General features: G+C 57.1%; 1 protein-coding gene and 1 pseudogene across 2 annotated transcripts in view; one reads left to right on the top strand and one right to left on the bottom strand.

Annotated features, from left to right (window-relative positions):
* LOC137464152 (zinc finger protein 154-like) overlaps nucleotides 1-22128 on the top strand; it is a 450159-nt gene that overhangs the window by 62112 nt on the left and 365919 nt on the right. The window contains exon 1 of one of the 2 annotated variants that reach the window (XM_068175481.1): nucleotides 1023-1160. The exons of the other annotated variant lie outside the window; for it this stretch is intronic. The gene's annotated coding sequence lies outside the window, so the exon portion shown is untranslated. Of the gene's footprint in view, nucleotides 1-1022; nucleotides 1161-22128 lie in introns of those variants that run through there. 2 annotated transcript variants of the gene reach the window in all.
* LOC137464123 (zinc finger protein 850-like) overlaps nucleotides 1-22128 on the bottom strand; it is a 466862-nt pseudogene that overhangs the window by 147587 nt on the left and 297147 nt on the right.

Here is a 22128-nt window from a genome sequence, read left to right as displayed (position 1 = left end):
TGAGTTTTACAAATCCATATTTTGAAGAGAGAATGGACAAAACATGAATACAGCGGGGAGAGACAAAGTAAGGAATTTGTCTCTGCAATACCTTCTCTTTGACTGCTAGGAAACGCTGATCAAAGAGGCTCCTGTGGTACAAACAATAATTGGATGGAAAGAGGCACTCTTGAATTTAAGCTTTAATGTCACAATAGGAAACAGCACCTGAGCACTGCAGTGGTGAAGCACCCTGCCTGCAAACTCACTAGAGGCAAGCTACATTTACCATACTATTAAAATGTTAATACAGCACTTCTAATCAATATAACATAATACATATAGTATTCAATTTAATATTTGCGAAAAGCCAATCATAAAATATGCATTTTTCACAGAGAAGTTCCTGGAGAAGTCTCCGGTGGGAGAGAGCGCAGGCTGCAGCAGGGGAACGACTCCTGTCCCTGGGCAGAGGGAGAAGCCACGGGGGATGAACTGAGCACGGCCCCATTCCCTGTCTCCTGCACTGCCGGGGGAGGAGGTGCAGCTGGAAGGAGGGAGGCGTGGGGAAAGCTGCATTCAAGGCTCTTCACTGACTTCTCATTGTCCTGCTCGGAGCTTTTGGAGTTTTGTGCCAGAAATCTCTCCCCTCCCCCACTCCCCCACAGGGCTTTGGGGCGGTTTTCCCTTTTTGGGGGAAATCAAAGCGATGCGCTGATGCTCCGAATTAGGGGGCAGGAGAAGTGGGGCTGCTGGGCTTCCCGCAGAGCCGGAGCCAGCGAAGGCGAAGGCGCAGGGCCGGGAAAGCCGTGTCGGGAGGTGCGGAGCAGTTTGTCGGTGCTGCAGATCGATGCCGGCCCGGGCCCGGGCCCGTTCCAGGGCTGTTCCTCATCTCCGGCTTTGCCCTCCCACAGCCCGGGGGGCCCTGAGAGCGCGGGGCGAGGCTGTGCCGTGTGCAGAGCCCGCCCCTCGCTGCCATTGGCCGCTGCTGCCGTCAGTCGCGGTTCTGGCGCGCTGATTGGTGAGAGCGGGGCGAAGCACGGCCCCGCTGGCGGCCTGAGGGCGGCCCTGGCTCGGCAGCGGCGCCATTGGCGGAGCGTCTGTGCGGGCCCGGGAGCGGCGGCAGCGGCCGGAGCGCGGGGAGGCGGCATTGGCGGAGCTCGGAGGCGGCCCCGGCGCAGGTGGGAGCCGCGCCGGGTTCTGCGGGGGCTCGGGGCTCGCTGCGGGCGGAGGGGGCGGCAGGGGGCTCCGGCGGCTTGGCGGTGCCGTGTCCGGCCCGTGCCGGCCCTGGGCTGAGGGCGCTGCGGGAGCGGCTGCCCGCGGTCTCCTTCCCGCCGCTGCCTGGGCAGGAGCCGCTGCCGGAGCAGCGCTGGCTCGTCCCGGTTGCTGTGGCTGGGACAGAGGTGGCTGCCCCGTGGCCGGGACCGTGCGGGGAAATTCCCGTCGCCGGAGGTTTCTGTGGCCAGAGGAGACCGAGGAGTCCTGTCAAAGTGACTCGATTGCTGAGCAGAGGGAGAGGCCGTGGGGCATTTGCCATGCGGTCTCTGCCCTTGTTGTAGCACGCTGCCTCCTTTGGATGCTCATTTTCCCGGCCGCATCTCCCTCTGCCTTTGCCCACTGGCTGAGGGACTTGGAAGGTTCAGACTTCCCGATCCGCCTGCGCACAGGGATGATCCCCCCTTATTTTAGTGAAGTTTTCACAACATTCTCCATTTGCTGTTTCCCTTTGCAGCTTCACCCATTTCTGTTGCAGAGTCAGAGATCCTCACCATGGGCTCTGCCTTCAGCTGTGCAGATTCCATCTGTGCAGGCAGGCAGAGCTTGGGGTGAGGGGCAGAGGGAATCAGCCCAATTCCTGCCCCAGGCAAGAAGAGCCAGGTCCATTGTCCCCACTTTGCCCCAGCAGTGTTAATTTGCATTTCTAAAGCTCCTCTGCTGGCTGCCTGGAATGCAGCTTCTCTTCCAGAGCAGCCTTCAGCAGCCTCACATGTGCCCCCCCCACAAACTGCTGCTTTATTTATTTTTTCCTTCAAATCATCTATTTAGTGTTTATGAGTGAAAGGGTCACCTGTAAATCTCTTCTCGTTTTCCAAAATGCAGCCTAAAGGTGAACGTTGCAAAACCCAGACCAAAATTTTGGTATCTCTCACACAGACATACACAAAAAAATCCCAAGGCAATTCATTTTTTTCTACTTCTCCTCGGAGTAAAAACTCATTCTCACATCCCTGACCCAAACCTAACCGGCAATATAGAAGTAGGATTATTACAAAAAATACTCTTCTGCTATAAACTTTGCACTGAAAGTGCAGAAGAAAGGAAAACTCCACCAATATGTTTAGTGTTCGAGTCAAAGCATTCCTTGATTCTGGCCAGGATGTGCTACAGAAATCATTCCATCCCCACATAGCCCGGGTGTGCAGAGAAAATCGTTCCATGACACGTGGGTTTAACTGGATTGTTCCCAAACTTGATACAGTCTGAACCAATCTAAATCCATTGGTTTAAAGTTCTGTAGTTTCAAGTTGTGCAGTTTTTAGTATTTGGGTTCCTGTTGGACCCGGATTTCTTGGCTTCTGCTGTTCATCAGGTCGGAACTGCTGGATTTCCTTCTCAGCCTTTTCCAGAGCAGGTGTCTCCAGCTCTGCCGGGGGCAGTGTCTGGGGTAGGTGTTGGTTGCTGTTTGCTGCTGGGCGTTATCTTTGTGGGAATCTTTTGGGCCATTCCCAGTGTGTTGAGATGTTAAACTCATCTCCACTGAGTGGTGGAACATCCCTTAAAAAAACCTTTACCATTTCTTTCCCCGAGGCCAAGGCAAACCAAGGCTGAGTAGAGAAATAAAATGTTAGAAATGTTCAAGTCTATGACCTGGTGTATTTTCCATCAGTGCAATCCCAGGCAGCGCAGTGTGTGAGTGTGGCTGAGACCCAGAGTGGAATTGTGCCGTTGTCTTCGCCAGCAGCTGTGGCAGTGCAGGCCCAGAAAGCACTGAAGCTGCAGCAGTGGCAGCAAGGATTGGCCCCGGTGGCTGGAGATGCCAAAGGAGGGTGCCCAGGCAGAGGATTTGAGCAGAGGATGTGTGGGCAGGCCCAGGGGCTTGCCCCGCTGTGGAGCCCTGGCTGCTGCTGCGCTGCCTTCAGTGCAGGCTCCGTGGGGGCCTCCCATGCTCCTGCTGCAGGCGGGAAGTGCAAATCTCCGGGGCTTCAGAGCCCTGGAGCCCAGGCTGAGGGGTCCCCCCGTGCTCAGCTGTGCTGGGGGCTGTTTCTGGCCTCAGGGACACTTGGCATGGGCCACGCCACTTGGCCACCAGTGGTGCTGCTTTGGCCTCCTTAGGCAGGGCCCGATGTCCTGCTTGGATGTTGGGAACAGCAAAGTGCCAAGGCAGGCTCTGTGCCAGCCCAGCTTCCTGTGGGAGAGATTTCACAAGAGACAGGACTCTGGCCACAGACTGCTTTAAATGTCCATCCCTTATCCCCACCCTGCACTGGGTGGAGAATTACCAGGGTAAGGAATTCCCAAGATCAATTGCAAGGGAGAGAATTGAATATCTGCCCTGGGTCTGGCTCTTCTTCTTGCCAAAGCCAACGGCAAAAGCCGTACCCATGGCATCTTGGTTTACAGCCCTGACTCCTTCCCAGGGGCTGTTTGGGTGGGCTCTCCCCTGGCCAGGAGGGCAATGCCTCTGCCAGGTGCTTGTGGCCGACCCCGTCCCCTGGGTGCCGGGGCCCCCTTGGGCCCTGGGGTTGATCCCTGAGGGGCTGTAGGAGCTGTGCCATGGCCTTTGCCTTCAGCTTGGCCTTTTGCTCATCCCTTCTTGCATTCAGCTGCTGTGCCTTTGTGCCCAAGTGCTCCAGGGCCTTCTTCTGCCACTCCTGCAGCCGCGCTCACTGCCTGTGGGTGCTCATCCTCTGAGAGCTGCTGAGCTTTGTGCAAAGCCTTTCCTTTCTCCAGCGACCCAAAGCAAATGCTTAATAGAAAATCCTGATCCTTCCATGTACAATCTGCATTTCCCAGATGTGTCTTTGTTTTCCTCCTTGTGCTCAGGGTCCCCTCCCCAGCCCGTATCCCAGAGCCGGTCCCTGTCCTGCCGCAGTGTCCAAAGGCGGCCCCCCCGGCGGGCAGGGCCGGCAGCTCCACGGGGCCGGGCAGCGGCCGGGGCGTCCCGCAGGCTCCTGGGGGCCGGGGGCCACTGCCGGCCCTGCCCGGGGCTGGTGGGGTCAGGCAGCGCCCGGCGCTGAGCCCCGGCTGCCCCACAGCCCCGGCCCGGCCCCGCAGCTCCCCACAGGCCCCCAGCCCGTGCTCCCGGTCCCGCACCTCTGCGCCCGGTGCTGCCGCTGCCCACCACAGAGAAACCCCCTGACATCCTGACCTCCTTCTTTTCCTCTCCTGGAAACCCGGGATGGAAAGGATCTGGATCAGCTGGCAAATTCTGAGGATAAAACAGTGCTGAAAGACATCCCAGTCCTCTGTATTTTTCTGTTCCTTCCCTTCTCCATCATCCTTGTTCTCACCACATAGATTCCTCCTGCTGCTTCTTGCCTTCACCATATTGCTGCACACTGCCCTTCACCCGATCCCTTCCCAGCACACCAACACCATCCATCCCCTGTTGTCCAAATCCCTTCTCCACTTCCCTTATTGCCCCCCCCGGGTGTCCATGTCCTTAGTTACCTCTGGGGGAATGTGCAAACTACCTCAACATTCTCCCAAGGGACCCTTCAGAGACATTTTGTGATCATCATCCCTTTGGCCAGGACCCCTCCCTGGCTTTCCCTTTTCTCTCCTCCCTGGGTGCCCTGCCATGTTCACTCCCCGAAGATCCCAGTGCAGTCACTGCTGAGATTTTCAGTGCTCTCTCCCTGCTGACTCTTCACAGACCCCCCTGATGTGTCCCTCATCTGTCTCCTGGTCACTCCCGGGTCCCCAATCGATCCCCGGTGCCGCCGCCAGTCAAGGGAGCCGATCACCCAAAGTGGGTGAGGCACCTTCAGCTGCACTCCCTGCCCGCCGCCCCGGACGGTGGAAGGAATTCCGGATGAGCCCCAGGGTGTGCGGGAAAATTGACATCAGCAGAGGTTTCTGTCCACAAAGCAGACAGCGGAGTCCTATAAAAGTAATTTCATTCCTAGAAATGGGAGAGGCCATGGGACATTCCCCATGGGATCTCTGCAGTTGTTGGAGCACACAGCCTCCTTTTCATCAGATTCACAGCATCTGTTTGTAAAGACACTTTCCTCTTGTTCCTTTCATGGGGGTCCCCCGTTTTCGGGACATCCCCCCTGGAGCAGGGTGTCCCCTCTTTGCTGGAGCCCCAGCCCTCAGGCAGAGCTCAGCCAATCAGAGCGCAGGGCGCTGATGACTCACCAGTTGCCAGGCAGACTCGCAGCTCCCAGCGTTCCCCACCTGGACCCCACCTGCGCCCCCCCCTCGGCCCCATCGCCCCCGCGAGGGGAATTTGGGGAGGTGGGAGTGGGGCAGCGCCAAGGCCGGGCCCCCCCGCGCTGTCCTGGCGGGAGCGGCTGCAGTGGGGACCGAGTGCGGGCGGAAGCGGCCGAGAGCCCAGCGCTGCCCCAGCCCGACCTGCCCCAGCTCCATCCCTGCCCCTGCGCTGGGATGCTGTGGGTTTGGGGGGAAGAGGGAGCCGGCAGTGGGTGCTGGGCCTGGGGGCAGGAGGAGAAGGGAAGGAGAAGCAGGGTTGAGGAACAAAATGGTCAAAGGATGGACGTGGCAGGAGAAGGTGGGATTGTGCAGGAGAAGGAGGAATAGCAGGAGGAAGAGGAGTGTGAGGAAGAGCAGAGACACAGGAGGAGGAGCAGAAACAGGAAGCACCACAAGGTTCCACCCCTCCCTGTATCTGCAGCCTCCCCCCAGCCCCAGGAGCGCTGCTCCCCCCACATGCAGCAGGTGACTGTGGAGGGGGATCCAGGATTTTCACGGGGTGAATCTTGGTGTTTCTGAGCTTGCTTGGGCTTAATGTTGTTGCTTTGGTTTTATGTGGCAGCTGGATCTTTATCTTTTGGAGGAGGTTTTTGCTGACTTGTGAGGTTTGGGGTGTTTTTGATCAGTGTCTGGAAGTCTACAGGATTTTTGGACTGACTCTTGGTGTTTTGGAGGTTCTCACAGACACAAGATTCCCAGTGACTTCTTGAGATGAACTTGGGCTATGAGGAACCTCCACTCCATGTTGCTCTCCTCTTCTTTTTTCCCCAAACCAGGATTTGTCATTCCCAGGGCGTGGCTGGATGGAGGAGGAGGAAAAGCCCCGGAGATCCTGCAGGAGGAGGGGCTGCAAACCCAGCCCAGGGATCTGTGGGGAGGAAAGAGCCCCCCTGAGCCAGGAAGGCGGCCAGAGATCCAGCCAGAGTACGGAGCTTCTGGAGAAGGCTCATGGCAGGGAGAAGCCTCACAAGTGCTTGGAATGTGGGCAGGGAGTCCGTTGCAACTCCCACCTGATCGAGCACCAGAGGATCCACACTGGGGAACAGCCCTACACGTGCTTGGAATGTGGGAAGGGCTTTGGGCAGAGCTCTGCCCTGGGAACACACCAGCGCATCCACACTGGAGAGAGGCCCTACGAGTGTGGGAAGTGTGGGAAGAGGTTTCAGACCAGCTCCAATCTCCTCCTTCATGAGCGGATTCACACAGAGGAGAGGCCCTTCCGCTGCCCCGACTGCGGGAAGGGCTTCAACCGCAACTCCAGCCTCACAAGGCACCGGCGCATCCACACTGGGGAGAGGCCCTACGAGTGTGGGGAGTGTGGGAAGAGCTTCTCCACGAGCTCAACCTTGACCAAACACCAACGGAGGCACCACTAAGGGACGTCCTGGGAGTGCCCCCAGTGAGGGAAGGGAGTGAGGGAAGCGCTTCATGCGCTGCTCCAGCTCCATCCCCCATGGGCAGTTTCCCCCTGGATGATCCCCAGTGACCCCTGTTGTTCAGAGCCCTGGTGATCCGTGGTCCTGGTGATCCCCGTTGGCTGAGGGGATGGTGTTGGCTTCTTCTCCTTGTGCTGCTGTGATTTGGGAGGGTTCCCATGGATGGGGGAGGGGCGGTGAGTGGGGGGTCCTGTTGCACTGGGGGGGGCTCATGGATCAGGAGGGGTCCCAGCATTTTAAGGGGGGTCATCTAACGGGGTGAGGCAGTGCACGGGGGGTCCCGGTGCTCGGTGACTGGAAGTGTTGGAATCCAGGACATCCCTCTGGCTGCCCTGGATGGCTTGAGCTCCTGACAGGGGGCTCGGAGACCTTGGCACGGTGTCAAGAACACCTGTGGCTTTGGTTTTAGCCCCTGGAGAAAACTGCCAACGTTGTATGAGGAATTACAAGCCACGAGGGTTTGGGTAGGGTGGTAGGTGAATTAACACAGGGTGAAAAAGTAGAATTTTAGGGTTTTAAAATAAAGGGTTCAAGGGGACAAGCTGGAGGGATTTGGGCGTGTCCTGACCTTCTTCTCCTTCTTCTTGCCCTCCATGTCTTGCTGTGGTGGTGACACTTTTCTCTTGGTTGAAGGTAGAGTCACAGTGTGCAACATGAATGATAAGTGTTGGCACGTTATTGTAAACACAGTACAGGTACTTTTTAGTGTAAAAGGCAAACACCGCCCTGAGGGCAGGGAGGCTGCCACAGACCGACCTGCCAGACAGAGCTCAGCAGAGCGGACAAAGCATGTTATGGATAAGAGAAAATAAACGACCTTGAGAAGCAAAGCTACGCATCCCGACTCCTCCTTTGGCTGCATGGGCTGGGAGAAAAGGACTTTTCACAATCTCAGGGTCATCTCGACCACCAGAAAACCGAGAGGGGGGGGGTCTCCACTCGTCCCAGTGCCCGGTGAGGGGGGGCGGAGGCACTGAAGGTGCGGTTTTTGGGGGGTCCCAGTGCCCCCCGGGGCAGGGTCAGTGCTCAACAGTGGGGGCTGCCTGGGGACCCCTTCGGCCCCCAAATCACAGCTGGGTCTCCTGCAAGGCACTGAGGGGAGGCTCGTTCAGCCCCCCGCCCCCACCAGCATCGCCACACGCCTTCCCAAAGTGTCCCCAGGTGCTCCCAAAGTGTCCTCAGAATGTCCCCGAGTCTCTGCAGAGGTGACCCCGGCCCCATGGCGGCCCAGTGGTGATGTTGCTCTGTCCACAGCAGCCTCGGGATGTCTTGGTGGCTCTTTGGCACTGCTCGGCCACCGTGTGGCCACTGTGGCCAGAAGAGGGACGGAAGAAGAGGCTGTTGATGTCCCCAAGTGTCCCCAGCAGGTGACGTGTGGTCAGTCGGGCACTGGCCTCCCACAGCTGCTCGGCCTTGGCCACCGTGGCCACCAAGGCCGCAGGGAAATCAGGGGACACCTTTGTTGTCCCCTCCAGGGCTAACTCGATGTCCCCAATCCGGCGCTGCAGCTCCTGGGGGAATGCGGTGGCTTCGTCACACGCGGCCACCAAGTCCCCCAGCAGCCACAGGTACAGCTCCAGCAGCTGCTCCCTCCTGATGGCCGCATCCCTGCAGGTGTCGTGGAGCTTGGTGGCCTCCTTGGCCACCTGGGCCCCGCTGTCCATGAGCCTGTCCAGCCCACGCTGCCAGGCGGTGGTCAGGGCTCTCACACAGGCCCAGGTGGTCCCTGGGGTGTCCCCGAGTTTGGCCAGGGTCCAGCCCAGGGAGGGGACAGGGCAGTGGCCCAGGGAGGGGACACGGTAGTGGCGCAGGGCGTCCTGGAGGTGAAAGATCAAGGTTCCCACAGCCACCCGCAGGAACTCTGGGGACACGGCCAGCAGCACGTCCTGTTCGGCCTGGCCACGGTGGCCATCAGTTCTCTCAGGGTGGCCAGCAGCTTGCCCAGCGTGGCCAACACGACCACCTTCGCCTCCAGCAGCTTGGGTGGTGGGGACAGCTGGTGAGGGGACAGGGGACGAGTCAGGGACCTGGTGGCACTTATGTCCTCTTATGGTGGCACCCAGGTGTGACATCACCTGCCCAGGTGTGACATCACCTGCCCAGGTGTGACATCGCCTGTTCCCAGCTGTCACAGCGCACCTGTCCCCTGCCCATGCCCCTCCCCCATGTCCCTGCTGACCTGGCACAGGTGGCCCCGTGTCACACGGAGCTGTCCCTGCACCTGCCCAGGTGTGACATCACCTGTGCCCACGTGTGCCAGGTGTCACTCAGGTGTGCCAGGTGTCACTCAGGTGTCACTCAGGTGTCACTCAGGTGTGCCAGGTGTCACTCAGGTGTCACTCAGGTGTTACTCAGGTATGCCAGGTGTCACTGAGGTGTGACAGTACCTGCGCCCAGGTGTGCCAGCTGTCCCCGCACAGGTGCCCCGGTGCCTGACGAAGCTGTCCCTCCACATGAAGGCGCGCTCACAGGTGCTGCAGGTGTAGGGCCGCAGCCCGGTGTGGGTTTTCATGTGCTCCGTCAGGTGATGTTTCATCCTGAAGCGCTGGCGCCCCTGCGCGCAGGTGAAGGGCCGCAGGTCCAGGTGCTTGTTCACGCGCCGCTCGCGCGTGCTGCGGTGTGAGAATGCCTTCCCGCAGTGGCACGCGAACACCTTGGCCGAGCCGCACAAGCTCACCTGGGCGGCAGGTGAGGGCTGCGAGGGGCTGGGATCCGCCTCTGCGGGCGGCTCTGGGATTCGTGATTCGGGCGGGTCTGGGCGAAATTCCCGAATTTTCGTGCGAAATTCTGCCGGTCCTGGTCAAAATCCCCTCAGTTCAGTCCGGAATCCTGCTGGTTCTGGTCGAAATCCCCGAATCTTTGTGTGAAGTTCTGCCGGTTCTGTGTAAATTCCTGAGGTTTTGTGCTCAATTCCTCTGATTCCAGTTAAAATTCCCTCGTTTTTGCGTGAAATTCTGCCGGTTCTGTGCACAATTCCTTCAGTTCCACGTGGGATCCACCCACTTCCCTGCAGGATTCCCTCATTTACAGGCGAAATTCCCCCAATTCCTTCGCTTCTGTGTGAAATTCCGACCGGTCCTGTGCAGAATTCCCTCATGTCCATGTGAAATTCCCTCACTTCCGTGCAGAATTCCCTGATTTCCATGCAGAATTCCTTCATTTCCCTGCGGAATTCCATGAATCCCCTCGCTGCTCCAGGCGCCCCGGCCCCTCGCAGATCCCATTCCCAAATTTTCCCAGCTATTCCCGGGTCCCATTCCCAAATTTTCCCAGCTATTCCCGGGTCCCATTCCCGAATTTTCCCGGCCGGGCTCCCCCCCCTCTCCCACGCTCCCTTTCCCACCCTCCCCGAGCTCATTCCCACCGGGAATTCCCGGATTTTCCCGGCGCTCCACCCCTACTGGCTCCTCATCCTCCTCATCCTCCTCCTCCTCCTCGGGAGCTCGGGCAGCGGCGCCGGGAACAGCGCGTTGGTGCTGCTGGGGGATTGGCTGTCGCTGGCGCGGCTGGAGAGCAGCCGCGAGGAGGAGGAGGAGGATGATGAAGATGACGAGGATGATGAGGACGAGGAGGAAGCGGGCGGCTCGGCAGCGCGGCCCTCCCGCAGCAGCTCGGTGCACTTGTCCACGATGTGCCACATCTGCAGCACGCTGCCCACCGTCAGGAAGCTGAGCAGGTCCCCGCGGGCCATGGACAGGCGCCCGGTGTAGGCGCAGCCCAGCACCAGCGCGAAGGCCGCGGGGTCCATGACGCCGGGCAGCTCGATGGAGTCCAGGTTCTTCAGGAACAGCTGGTCGTGGAAGAAGGGCGAGGACGCGGCCAGCACGGCGCGGTGCGCGCGGAACTCGCGGCCCTGCGGGACAGAGCGGGAATTGAGCGGGACAGAAATCCTGCCGGGGAAGGTGAAACGGGGAATCTCATCAATGCGATTGCCTGGCAAAAGCTTCTGAGAATGTGGAAACGACAACTGAGATGGAAATGAAAAAAGCTCTGAGATGGCAAACCTTGGTTACTGGACAACTGGAAAACAATGGCATGGCCGGCTGAAGGGAAGGTGAAACAGGAAAGCCTCATCAATGCGATTGCCTGGCAAAGGATTCTGAGAATATGGAAACGATACGTGAGATGGAAATGAAATCAAGCTTTGAGATGGCAAACCTTGGTTACTCGACAACTGGAAAACAGTGGCGTGGCCAGCTAAAAGTAATCCCCTTTTGATGAAACAACACCCTCTGCTTGCAGACAGCTCCAAGGGTCAGAGCAGACCCTACTGGCTTGGCAGAAGGGGTCCAAAGAGAAGTTTTTAGGGTTTAAAATGTAACACAGTATGGTAATGTCATGATTCTTATAGGCTGTATGCAAATGCTATAGGATTTGTATCCTGTACTGGATTGGTTAGTGAAAATTAGAATATTCAGCACAGAAGATTTATGGTATTGTAACGGGAACTCCTCTCTCTTTCGGGTCTCTCTTACAGGCCTGCTCGGAGCTGTGGCTGGCAGCCCCAAACAGGGCCCCTGCCAATACAAACAGGGCAATATAAAAGTTTATTGCCCCTTTGCAATAAACCCGGGTTCCAAGCCCTGGCTTCAGAGATCTCTTGTCTCTGTCCTTCCCAACCATCCTACCCACCGTCCTCCTACAAAATCCGTTCCAGATTCAGGGGAGAAGTTCTGAGTCTGTAATGAGCTCATCTGTGCTCGTTAAGGCTCATCAAGGCTCCCCCTTCTCACAAGAGAGAAAAATCAAAAACTTGTGCTGGCAGAATGACCTCGGCCAGAGAAGGAATTCGAAAATTCGAACTCACAAGATAAGCAGGGAGAAGGAATTAAAAAATTTGAACTGAGAAGGAATTCGAAAATTCAAACGCCGAAGATAAATGGAGAGAAGGAATTAGAAAATTCAAACTCCCAGGATAAGTGGAGAGAAGGAATTCAAAAACTCAAACTGAGAAGGAATTCAAAAATTCAAACTGCCAAGATAAGCGGGGGTCCCTTTGTTGGGGCAAAGGCTGAGGGTGACTGAGAGCTGTCTGCACAAAGGGCAAGGACCGATAAAAACTGATTGCAACTTGAAACTGAAACCAGTAAAATGAATATGCATGAGGCTCTCTGCATATGCATAAGCAAGGGGGATATCGGTGCTACCATGCCCGAAGTCTGGGAAGAATGGTGCACAGAACTCCGTGATATCAGAAGGCTAATTAATTACTTTATTATACTATAACTATATTACACTATATTCACTAACAAGAACTATCACTCACTAACTGGAAAAACCCGTGACTCTGCCCAGAGTCCCGGCACAGCTGTGGATCCAATTGGTCATGAATCCAAACAACCATCGCCAGAATCCAATCCAGCAATCACCTTGGGGAAACAATCTCCAGACCACATTCCACATGGGCACAACAACAGCAGCAGCAAGTGAGATTAGAATTGTTTTTATCCTCTTTTCTCTGCTTCGCTCAGGAGAAATCCTGAGAAAGCCAAGTCTCTCTGTGTCCAGAGGGCATGTGAATGCCACACTCCCCCCTTCAAAGGACATGCATAAGTCTGAGTGTTGCCCTGATTTTTAAAAAGTGTTTTCTTTATAGTTCTTTTGAAAGTTTTAAAGTTCTCATAAAACTTCTTTAGCCTTCTGATAATGTTTACATATTTGAGAGTCAGAGGTCCCACACAACTTCATGTGAAAATGGAACAGTTTCCATCTTTCTCTGTGGGTGGAGGGAAATGCTTGACTGATCTTTGGACCAGTGTGGTTGGAGAGGTGGTAATTCCATCCTCCAACCCACGGTCACCTTTGGAATTCTAGAAATGCCAGATGTTGGAATAAAACTTTCTCTCCTCCTTTGACCTTACGGAGCCTCTGTGTGCTCATTTCGTGTCCAACAGCGACATCTGGTGGCGCCGCGTGTGACCCACACCTGTGGGTGACGTCTTGATTAACCCTCTCTCTCCCGGCCCTGACTGCAGCCCTTGCGGGCTCGGCCGCTTCTGTGGGTGTTGTGGTTGTCGCCCTGGTGCTGGACAGCTGGAAAGATGTCCTGGAATGGAGCGGGGTGTCTTTCTCGTGGCTGGGATTTGAGTCCCTGTTCCTCTGGGGAAGGGAACGCGGGTTTTTTTCTGACCCGGAGGAGGCGTTATCTAAGGAGGTGTGGTCTGGCTTGGGGGAGCACCCTGGGGACTTTCTCGCTGCTGAGGGTTACAGTGCAGGTTCTGTGCCGTTGCTGCTGCTCTGGAAACGCGTCTGGCTGTTGCAGGGGTCGGAGTCCCCCAGTGTGAGAGACAGTCTGAAGTTTCCTGCATTTACCTCATGACTGTCGCAAGGGCCCTGCAGACCCTGACAGGAGCTCTGGCCTGGCTGAGGTGGATGCAGACGCTTGCCCAGTGACTGTCAGCAGCTGCGCTCGCTGTGCTCCTACAGAACACTGCATTCCTGCAGGCTGTGACCAGCGGTGGCTCGTCCCTGCGTGCCAGCACCTGCTCCACAGACCAAGGGGCTCTTCACAATGGCCCATCAATCTGGCCTACCTTCTGGCCAGGTGCCACTCGCTTTGGCTAAGGACTGTATAAACTGTAACTTTTTGGGAAGACTTTGGTTAACCACCATGCACGACGGCGAATCCATGTGGCTGGACCATTGAGGATCTCATCTCGACAGTGGTAGCTATAATCCCCTTTCCCCTCTTTTCTCTCTATCCTTTATTTCCTTTTCTGTCCCCTCTATCGTATTTGCTGTCAGTATTTGTGCATTTGTTGTGATTAAACTGATGGTCCCCTGCCGTTTGCCTTTTTGCACTTTTGGGATCAGTTAATGAACCAGACACCCCGCACGAGCGGATCGTGACACCCCTAAAGCCCCGGTTCGGTGCTGAGGGATGCTGAGGGCTTTCGGAGGGGGAGGTGGGAATTTCCCCCCACTTTTCCCCTGGAAGGCTGCGCTGCGTGACGGATCTAGCTCTCCCGCGGTGGGCCGGTCCCTTGGCCGGCTGGATTCGAGCGGCCAGGAACTGGGTCCCCGCGGGACCCTCGGAAGCGGCCAGGCCAACCCTGCCTGTCCTAGCGCTGCAGGAGCGGCGGAGCGGGTGGGATTCGCCGTCCCTCTGTGCCTTTCCGGCCCTGGAGCACGGCGGGGAGCCCCGGGCTCAGCCTCCGCCTCTGTTTGAACAGGATTCGGTGAGAACGCTTTGTCCGAACTGTGGCGTGTCCACTACATTTCCTCTGGGCGCGGGGGGGCCGGGCTCAGCCGATCCCTCGCCGCCCTCTAGCCCGAGGCCAGCATCACTGGCCACTTCTGAGCCAGCGCAGCCTGGCGTGCAGGCCGGGCGGGGGAAGCTGCCGGGCGCGGGTCATGGCCCGACTTTCGGTCGTGGCCCGACTTTCGTGTGCGGCGGTGCCGGCGGTGGGGCTTCCCGTTACGGGCGGCAGCCTTTTGGGGGCCGTGCCCGGCGGCCTTCTCCCCCCGCCGGCAGTGAGGGGGGCCAGGGAGCGGGCTGGGCCGACTCCGCCGCCCGTCCCTCCCGTGTGTCATAAATGAATGCTCCAATTTATTAATTAAATTTATGGATTGGTCCAAATAAAAATTTAGAGAATAACAACAAAAAAGCCACTATCCAAAAAAAGGCAGTGCCGAGCCCGGGTATCAGTGCTGGGTGAGACACAGGTCTGACTACTACAGCAAAGGGTCTCCTATGCTTCATGCCTACTGTCCTGTCTGAGTGATTTTTATATGATTTTTCCTGCCCGAGGCAGAGTTCCTTTTCTTCCTTTTCAGACTGCACATATTCATGTGGAGTTCTTTCTCTGTGGCGAGTTGTCCGGAGTGATGAGCAGAAATCCGGTATTGAGATGTATCTCCCCGATGGCTCCGGCTATCTCAATCTCAGATATTTATCGAGTATTCATCGTCCAGGTGTTCCTCGGATCACCTTGATGGAGGATCCATCTGCGGGCTGGCCACGTTCATTTGATTGTAAATGAAGTTCTCCCTCCCTTGTCCAGGTGGTTCCGACATTGTGTTGCAATCCCTGTCACTGGCTTGTGCGTTTTAAAACTTCTTATAAGAGTATACCTTAACAGTACATAACTATAAAATATATGACAATTTTATTTGCACAAATTATCATATATACCTATAACACGTGGATACTGGCGCTGCAGTGGCTGCGGGCGCTGCGGTGTTCGAATTTGCCGCAAATGATGCCGCGGCCGGCGGGAGACCTGTGCTTTGCCGGGACCGTGCTGGGGGGCTGGGGGTTCCTCTGCAGCTCTATGGACTCTCCCTCCGTGTCAGGTCACCGTGCATCCAAGAGAGCACGGGCGATTCTGGCGGGGGGTCAGAGATGAGGTTGATGACACGATTGCTTCTCCCCCTGAGCGTGGCCTCCCGGATTGCGGAGATGGGAGTTCTGGCCCTGCTGATGCTGCAGCGGGCGCGACATCGCGTGGTGTCGAGCCGACTCCCAGGCAGGCATCTGTCCCTGTCCCTGTGGGGCCCACGGGATGGGACGCAGCAGGTAATGGTCCCTTACTGGCTGGTTTCCAGGCGTTCCCTGTGATCAGAGGTGCGATTAACACCCATCAGCCCTTATCATGGAAGGCTCTGATGGAACTCGGTGATAGGGTTGGAAAATATGGTCTGGGGTCTGTTGAAGTTATGAAGCTGCTTAGGGTACTTGCGGCTGACACCTTGACCCCTTCTGATATTAGGAGTTTGGCCTGTATTCTGTTCCAGCCTGTGCAGTATGACCTTTTTGAGACCAAATGGGCTGAGCTGGCAGCCAGAGCAGTGGCTCACAATACTGCGCTGGGTCAACAGGATCCCAGGCGGGTTGTTAGTACCGATGTATTGATGGGCACTGGCAACTATACTGGTCCTGGTGGGCAGGTTGGTTTTGATCCCCTGGTGCTTGTCCAGTGTCACACGATAGGCGTGGCAGCGTTGGTTCAGACCATAGAAACGGCTGCTCCAAAGGGGTCGTTGGTGACTGTTGTCCAGGGAGCTGATGAGTCGTTTCTGCACTTTGCAGAGAGGATATCTGCCCCTGTGGAAAAGCAGGTGGGCGTTCCTGAGGCAAGGAAGCTTTTGCTTAAACACCTTGTGAGAAGTAACTGCAATGCCGATCGTAGGAGAATCATAGAGGCTCTTCCTGGTGTTCCTTCTGCCCCTCAGATGGCAGAGGCCTGTGCAGAGGTAGGCACCTCAGGTCATAAGATGGCTGCCTTGGCTACTGCTGTGCAACCTGCCGTGGCTACTGCTGTGCAGTCGGTCTGGATAATGCTGCAGGGCAGGCAGCGACAGCAGGGGAATGCTCAGGCCAGCAAGAAACGGAGAGAGAAGGTACAGCAGGTCACACAACCCCCTTGTTTTTGTGTGGTTGGTGTGGAAGGCTGAAACACACTGCAAATATCTGCAAGGCGACTGTTCATGCTAATGGCCAGGCTTTGCCTAGCTCAGGAAACGGGAAGCAGAGCGTGAAGGGGAGACACGCCCAGACACAAGCTTCTCTCCAAGCCCCAGTGCCAATGGAGGACTGCTTAGCTGGCTTGCAGCCAGCACCCATGGCTTAGCAGGTGCTGATGTCTGCACGGAAGCAAGAGTTGTCTTAGCTTCTGGCAAAATCCATAAGGTTCCCCTGGATGCCGTTGGTCCCTTGGGTGAGGGCATGAGTGCTCTCCTTATGGGGACATCTAGTGCCACCCTTCAGGGCATCATTGTGCACATGGGGCTCATTGATGCAGATTTCACGGGACAGATTGTGCCATGGTCTCCACACCCACCCCCCGTCACTATCCCAAAAGGGACTCGAATTGCTCAACTTGTGCCTTTTAAGTCTTCTGTTTGCAGGACAGTGGATCAGTCGGGAGGTGAAGGCGGCTTTGGATCCACTGGGCTGCCTCAAGTTCACTGGTCTGCTGTCCTGACCAAAAAACGTCCCGAGATGCTGTGTACTCTGTCTGTCCCTGGCGCGATGCTGCCAGAGATTCATCTCCGTGAGCTTCTTAACAGCGGCACGGACGTCACAGTTCTCTCCCTTGCTGCCTGTCACCTGGAGTGGCCCTTGGATCCAGTGGAGACGCCTTTTGCAGGACTGGGAGGAACAGCGCGTTGCTACGTGAGCCAGCAGCCTGTGCTGATCGCGAACCCAGAGGGACAGACAGCCGTGATTTGGCCTCACGTTACTTCAACTAGTGTTAACCTCTGGGGGAGGGATGTTCTGTCCACGTGGGGGGTGCACATCGGGACGGATTTTTGATGGGGGCCACTGCGATGAAGGGCGCAGAGTGTCCTGTGCCTCCTTTACAGTGGCTGGTGGACAAACCCATCTGGGAACCTCCCTCAAACAAATTAGTCACCCTTCGAAACTTGGTGCAGGAGCAGTTGGAGCACGGTCATCTGGAGCCTTCTACCAGTCCCTGGAGCACTCCTATCTTCTGCATCAAGAAGAAATCTGGGAAATTGAGGTTGTTTCAAGACCTCCGAAAGGTCAATGCCGTGATGGAAAGCATGGGAACATTGCAGGCAGGCATGCCATCGCCTACCATGCTTCCTGCAGATTGGCCAATCTTCATTGTGGATTTGAAGGATTGTTTCTTTACAATTCCTTTGCAACCCAATGACAAACTGAAATTTGCCTTCTCGGTGCCAGCAATCGACAATGCTGAGCCCGCACAGCGTTATCAATGGAGATTTTTGCTCCAGGGCATGCACAACTCTCCTGCTATATGCCAATGGTACGTGGTCCGTGCCTTGTCTGGAGTTCACAGTTTCCTGATGCCCATCTTTATCACTATATGGACAGCATTTTGGTGGCTGCGTCCACCCAGGATGAGCTGCTGAGGATACAGCCTCAGTTGCTCGATGCTTTGCATTCTCATGGGCTGCAGGTGGCTCCAGAGAAGGTTCAACAACAACCTCCTTGGAAGTATTTGGGGGTCAAAATTCTGGAACGGACAATCCAACACCAGGAGGTGCAATTTGTACATTCAGTGAAGACACTGAAGGATGCCCAGAAGTTGATGGGTGTCATCACTTGGTTACGTCCGTACCTGGGACTAACCGACGCACAGCTGTCTCCTCTGTATGATTTGTTAAAGGGAGACTCTGATTTAAAGTTGCCTCGCACGTTGACCCCTGAGGCACGTCAGGTGCTGGAGGAGGTTCAGCGAGCTGTTTCTGCTTGCCAGGTTTATCACATTGATCCTTCCGTTGATGTCACTCTGTTCATTGCCACTCCAGATTCCCATCCCACAGGCATCATTGGCCAATGGAATGAGAAATGGTCCGATTCTTTGCACATCCTGGAATGGGTTTTCCTGCCCCATCGGCCACAGCAGACGGCGACTGCATTGTTTGAGCTAATTGCTTGCTTGATAATCAAATGCTGGCAATGGTGTTTGCAATTGATGGGCGCAGATCCCACAGAGATCATACTCCCGGTATCCTGGGAGGATTTTGACTGGAGCTTTGCGCACAGTGTGTCCCTGCAAAGTGCTCTGGAAAACTTTTCAGGGCAGATCAATTATCATCTGCCCAGCCACAAGCTACTGCAGGTGGCGAAATCCACACAAATTTCTTTGCGGCCCAAAAATAGTCAGGAACCCGTGCAAGGGCCCACTGTCTTTACTGATGGCTCGGGGAAGACTGGAAAGGCCATTGCTACCTGGCAGGATGGATCTGAATGGCAGGTTCTGGGAGGTCATCAGGATGGATCAGCCCAATTGGTTGAATTAAGGGCTGCTGTTATGGCATTTGAGAGATTTTCCCAGGGACCTTTCAATTTGGTCACGGATTCCGCCTATGTGGCTGACATTGCACAGCGATTGGGTCATTCAGTGTTGAAGGAGGTCAGTAATCCTGCCTTGTTTCATTTACTGAAGACATTGTGGTGTGCCATTCAGGCCCGGATTCATCCATTTTATGTTTTGCATGTGAGGAGTCACACCAACTTGCCAGGATTTGTGGCAGAAGGTAACGCGAGGGCTGACAGGTTGGCTAACCCGGCATGGGTAGCACCTCAGCCTGATACACTCGCGCAGGCCAAGGCATCGCACGGGTTTTTCCATCAGAACGCACATACCTTGCAGAAGCAGTTTCAGCTGACGCCAACGGAGGCTCGGGACATTGTCGAGTCCTGTGACGACTGCCATGTGCTTGCTCCACCTTTACCAGCAGGGGTAAACCCCAGAGGCCTTAGGGCTTTGGAGCTTTGGCAGACTGATGTCACCCAGATTGCCGAGTTTGGCCGGCTTAAGTATGTGCATGTCACGGTGGACACGTTCTCTTCTGCAATGTGGGCTTCTGCTCACACTGGAGAGAAAGCCCGCGATGTCATTGCCCACTGGCGGCAGGCTTTTGCCGTCCTGGGGGTACCTTCTGCTGTGAAAACCGACAATGGTCCTGCTTACTCATCGCAAAAGGTGCAGCAGTTCCTGCAGTTGTGGGGTGTGTCACACAAGTTTGGTATCCCTCATTCTCCAACTGGTCAAGCTATTGTAGAACGCGCTCATGGTACCCTGAAGCGGGTTCTTCAAAAACAGAAAAGGGGAATGCAGGGTGAAACCCTGCACAGTCGGTTGGAAAAAGCATTGTACACCATCAATCATCTTACAGTGCAACAGAACTCAAATAACCCTGTCATTTTGAACCATCATTTCTCGTTGCAGGCTGCGGACGAGGCACATCAGCCTCGAGCAAAGGTTCGAGTGCGGAATTTAGTCACCAAACAGTGGGAAGGTCCTTATGACCTTATCGCTTCGGGGCGCGGGTATGCTTGTGTGTCCACAGATACTGGGGCACGATGGGTACCTTCAAAGTGTGTTCGCCCTGACCTGCGACCACAGAGACAGAATCCGGCCGACGGGCAACATGGAAACCGTGACCAACCTGAAAGGCATCAAGTGGGTGAATCGCTGAGTGATGACTCGGATGCAGACAATGCGAGTGATCACTCCGATGAGTCCCCCACAAGTGGACACTGAACAGTGTTCATTTTTCTTTTTAACATTGTTAAATTTTCCCCTTCAATATTGTTCACCTTCTTTTTTTCTTTTTTCACAGAAAAAGGGTGAGATGTTGCCCTGATTTTTAAAAGCGTTTTCCTTTGCAGTTCTTTTGAAAGTTTTAAAGTTCTCATAAAACTTCTTTAGCCTTCTGATAATGTTTACATATTTGAGAGTCAGAGGTCCCACACAACTTCATGTGAAAATGGAACAGTTTCCATCTTTCTCTGTGGGTGGAGAGAAATGCTTGACTGATCTTTGGACCAGTGTGGTTGGAGAGGTGGTAATTCCATCCTCCAATCCACGGTCACCTTTGGAATTCTAGAAATGCCAGATGTTGGAATAAAACTTTCTCTCTCTTCTCCTTTGACCTTACGGAGCCTCTGTGTGCTCATTTCGTGTCCAACAGCGACGGTGCATCGATGGCGGCGTTGTGTGGGGGAACACGGCAGAGGAAGGGTTCGAGGCCGGACAGGAAATACCGGGAATGCTGCCCGGTCATGGCCCGCGCAGGCCCCGCCCCTTCCCGGGCCCCGCCCCCTTTCCCACCCCTTTAATTGCCCTCCTCTTCCCGCCCCCTGACCACGCCCCTTCCTTTCCCTATTGGCCGCCACTCCCTGGGCCCCGCCCATTTTCCCACGCTCCCATTCCCAACTCTTTCCAATCCCCGCCCCTCCCCGCTCTGCCGCTTCCCATTGGCTGCCCCGAGCGCCCCGCCTCTCTATGGGCGTGGCTACAAGACCGATCGGCGTTTATTGAAAGGCTCCGCGCAGCGGCGGCCCCGGGGGGTGGAGCCAGCCCGGCCCCACCGGGGGGGCTCGGGGGGTCCGGGGGTCCGGAGGGGCCGGGGGGGCTCAGGGGGGCCCCGGGGGGTGGAGCCAGCCCGGCCCCGGCGGGGCCCAACGCGGGCCGGGGGCTCGGGGGGCCAGGGGGGAGGGGCTGGGGGGCGTTTCAGAGGGGTTCAATCAAAGGGGGGCGTGTTGAGTGGGGGGGGCTGGTGAGTGGGGGGGGTCCCATGGATTGGGGGGTCCTGGTGAGTGTGGGGGGGTCGTGGTGAGTATGGGGGGTCCCATGGATTGGGGGGTCCTGGTGAGTGGGGGGGCGGTGAGGGGCGTTCCCATGGATGGGGGAGGGGCGGTGAGTGGGGGGGCCCTGGCGCACTGGGGGGGGCTCATGGATCGGGGGGGGGTCCCAGCGCTTTGGGGGGCTCGGTGAAGGGGGGGAGGCAGTGAATGGGGGGGTCCCGGTAAACTGGGGGGGGGGTCCCTGGTGATAACGGGGGGTCCCGGCTGATAACGGGGGAGGGACAGGACCGAGCCCCAAGAGACCCCCCAGGTGCTGGGGACCCCCTGTGCCCCCCCCAGCGCTTGGGGCCCCCCCGGTCCCCCCCGGTCCTGGCGCTGTTCCCGGGGGTCCCGCGGCTCCAGGGGGGGTCAAAGGGGAGGGGGCTGAACCCCCGTGATGGGTGGGGGGCACAAAGGGGGGTCCGGGCCCGGTGCTCGGGGGGGTCGATGCTCGAGGGGGGCCCGGTCCCTGTCCCGGTGCACGGGGGTGGCGCTGCCCGGGGGGTCCCGGTGCCCGGGGGGTCCCGGGGTTCGAGGGGGGGTCCAGTCCCAGTCCCGGTGCTCGGTGAGGGGGGGTCAATGCACGGGGGGGTCCCGGTGCACGAGGAGGGTCCAGTCCCGGTGCTGGTGCACGACGCGGGCGGGGTGCACAGGGGGGTCCCGGTGCTCGGTGATTCGGGGGGGGTCTCCGTGGTCCCGGTGCCCCAGGGGGGGTCCCGGTGCTCGGTGATTCGGGGGGGTCTCCGGTGGTCGCGGTGCATGGGGGGGATCCCGGTGCTCGGTGATTGGGGGTGTGCCCGGTGCTCCCGGTGCCTGAGGCTGGCGATGTTTGAGAGGGGGTCCGGTGGTGCCGGTGCCCGAGGGGGGGGGTCAATGCTCGTGGGGGGGGTCGCGGTGCTCGGTGACGGCGCTGACTGATGGGGTGGGGCGGTCTCCGGTGGTCCCGGTTCCTCGGGGGGGCGTCCGGTGGTGCCGGTGCCCGAGGAGGGGGGAGGGGAAACTCGAGGGTCCTGATGCCTGAGGGGGGGTCCTGAGAGGGGTCCCGGTGCACGAGGACGGTGAAATTCGGGGGGTCCCGGTGCTCGGGGGTCCCAGTGGGTGCCCGAGAGCGGCGTGTGACACAGAGAGAGACCCCGGTGACACCAGGGACCCGCACACAGGGGCTGGGCCGGTCCTGGTGACACCTGGGGGGGTCTTGGTGGCACA

Source organism: Anomalospiza imberbis, chromosome 37, assembly GCF_031753505.1.
Source record: "Anomalospiza imberbis isolate Cuckoo-Finch-1a 21T00152 chromosome 37, ASM3175350v1, whole genome shotgun sequence".
In the NCBI taxonomy this organism is placed as follows: domain Eukaryota; kingdom Metazoa; phylum Chordata; class Aves; order Passeriformes; family Viduidae; genus Anomalospiza; species Anomalospiza imberbis.
Note: the sequence above shows the minus strand (reverse complement) of the source record. Positions and strands in the feature narration are given on the sequence as shown.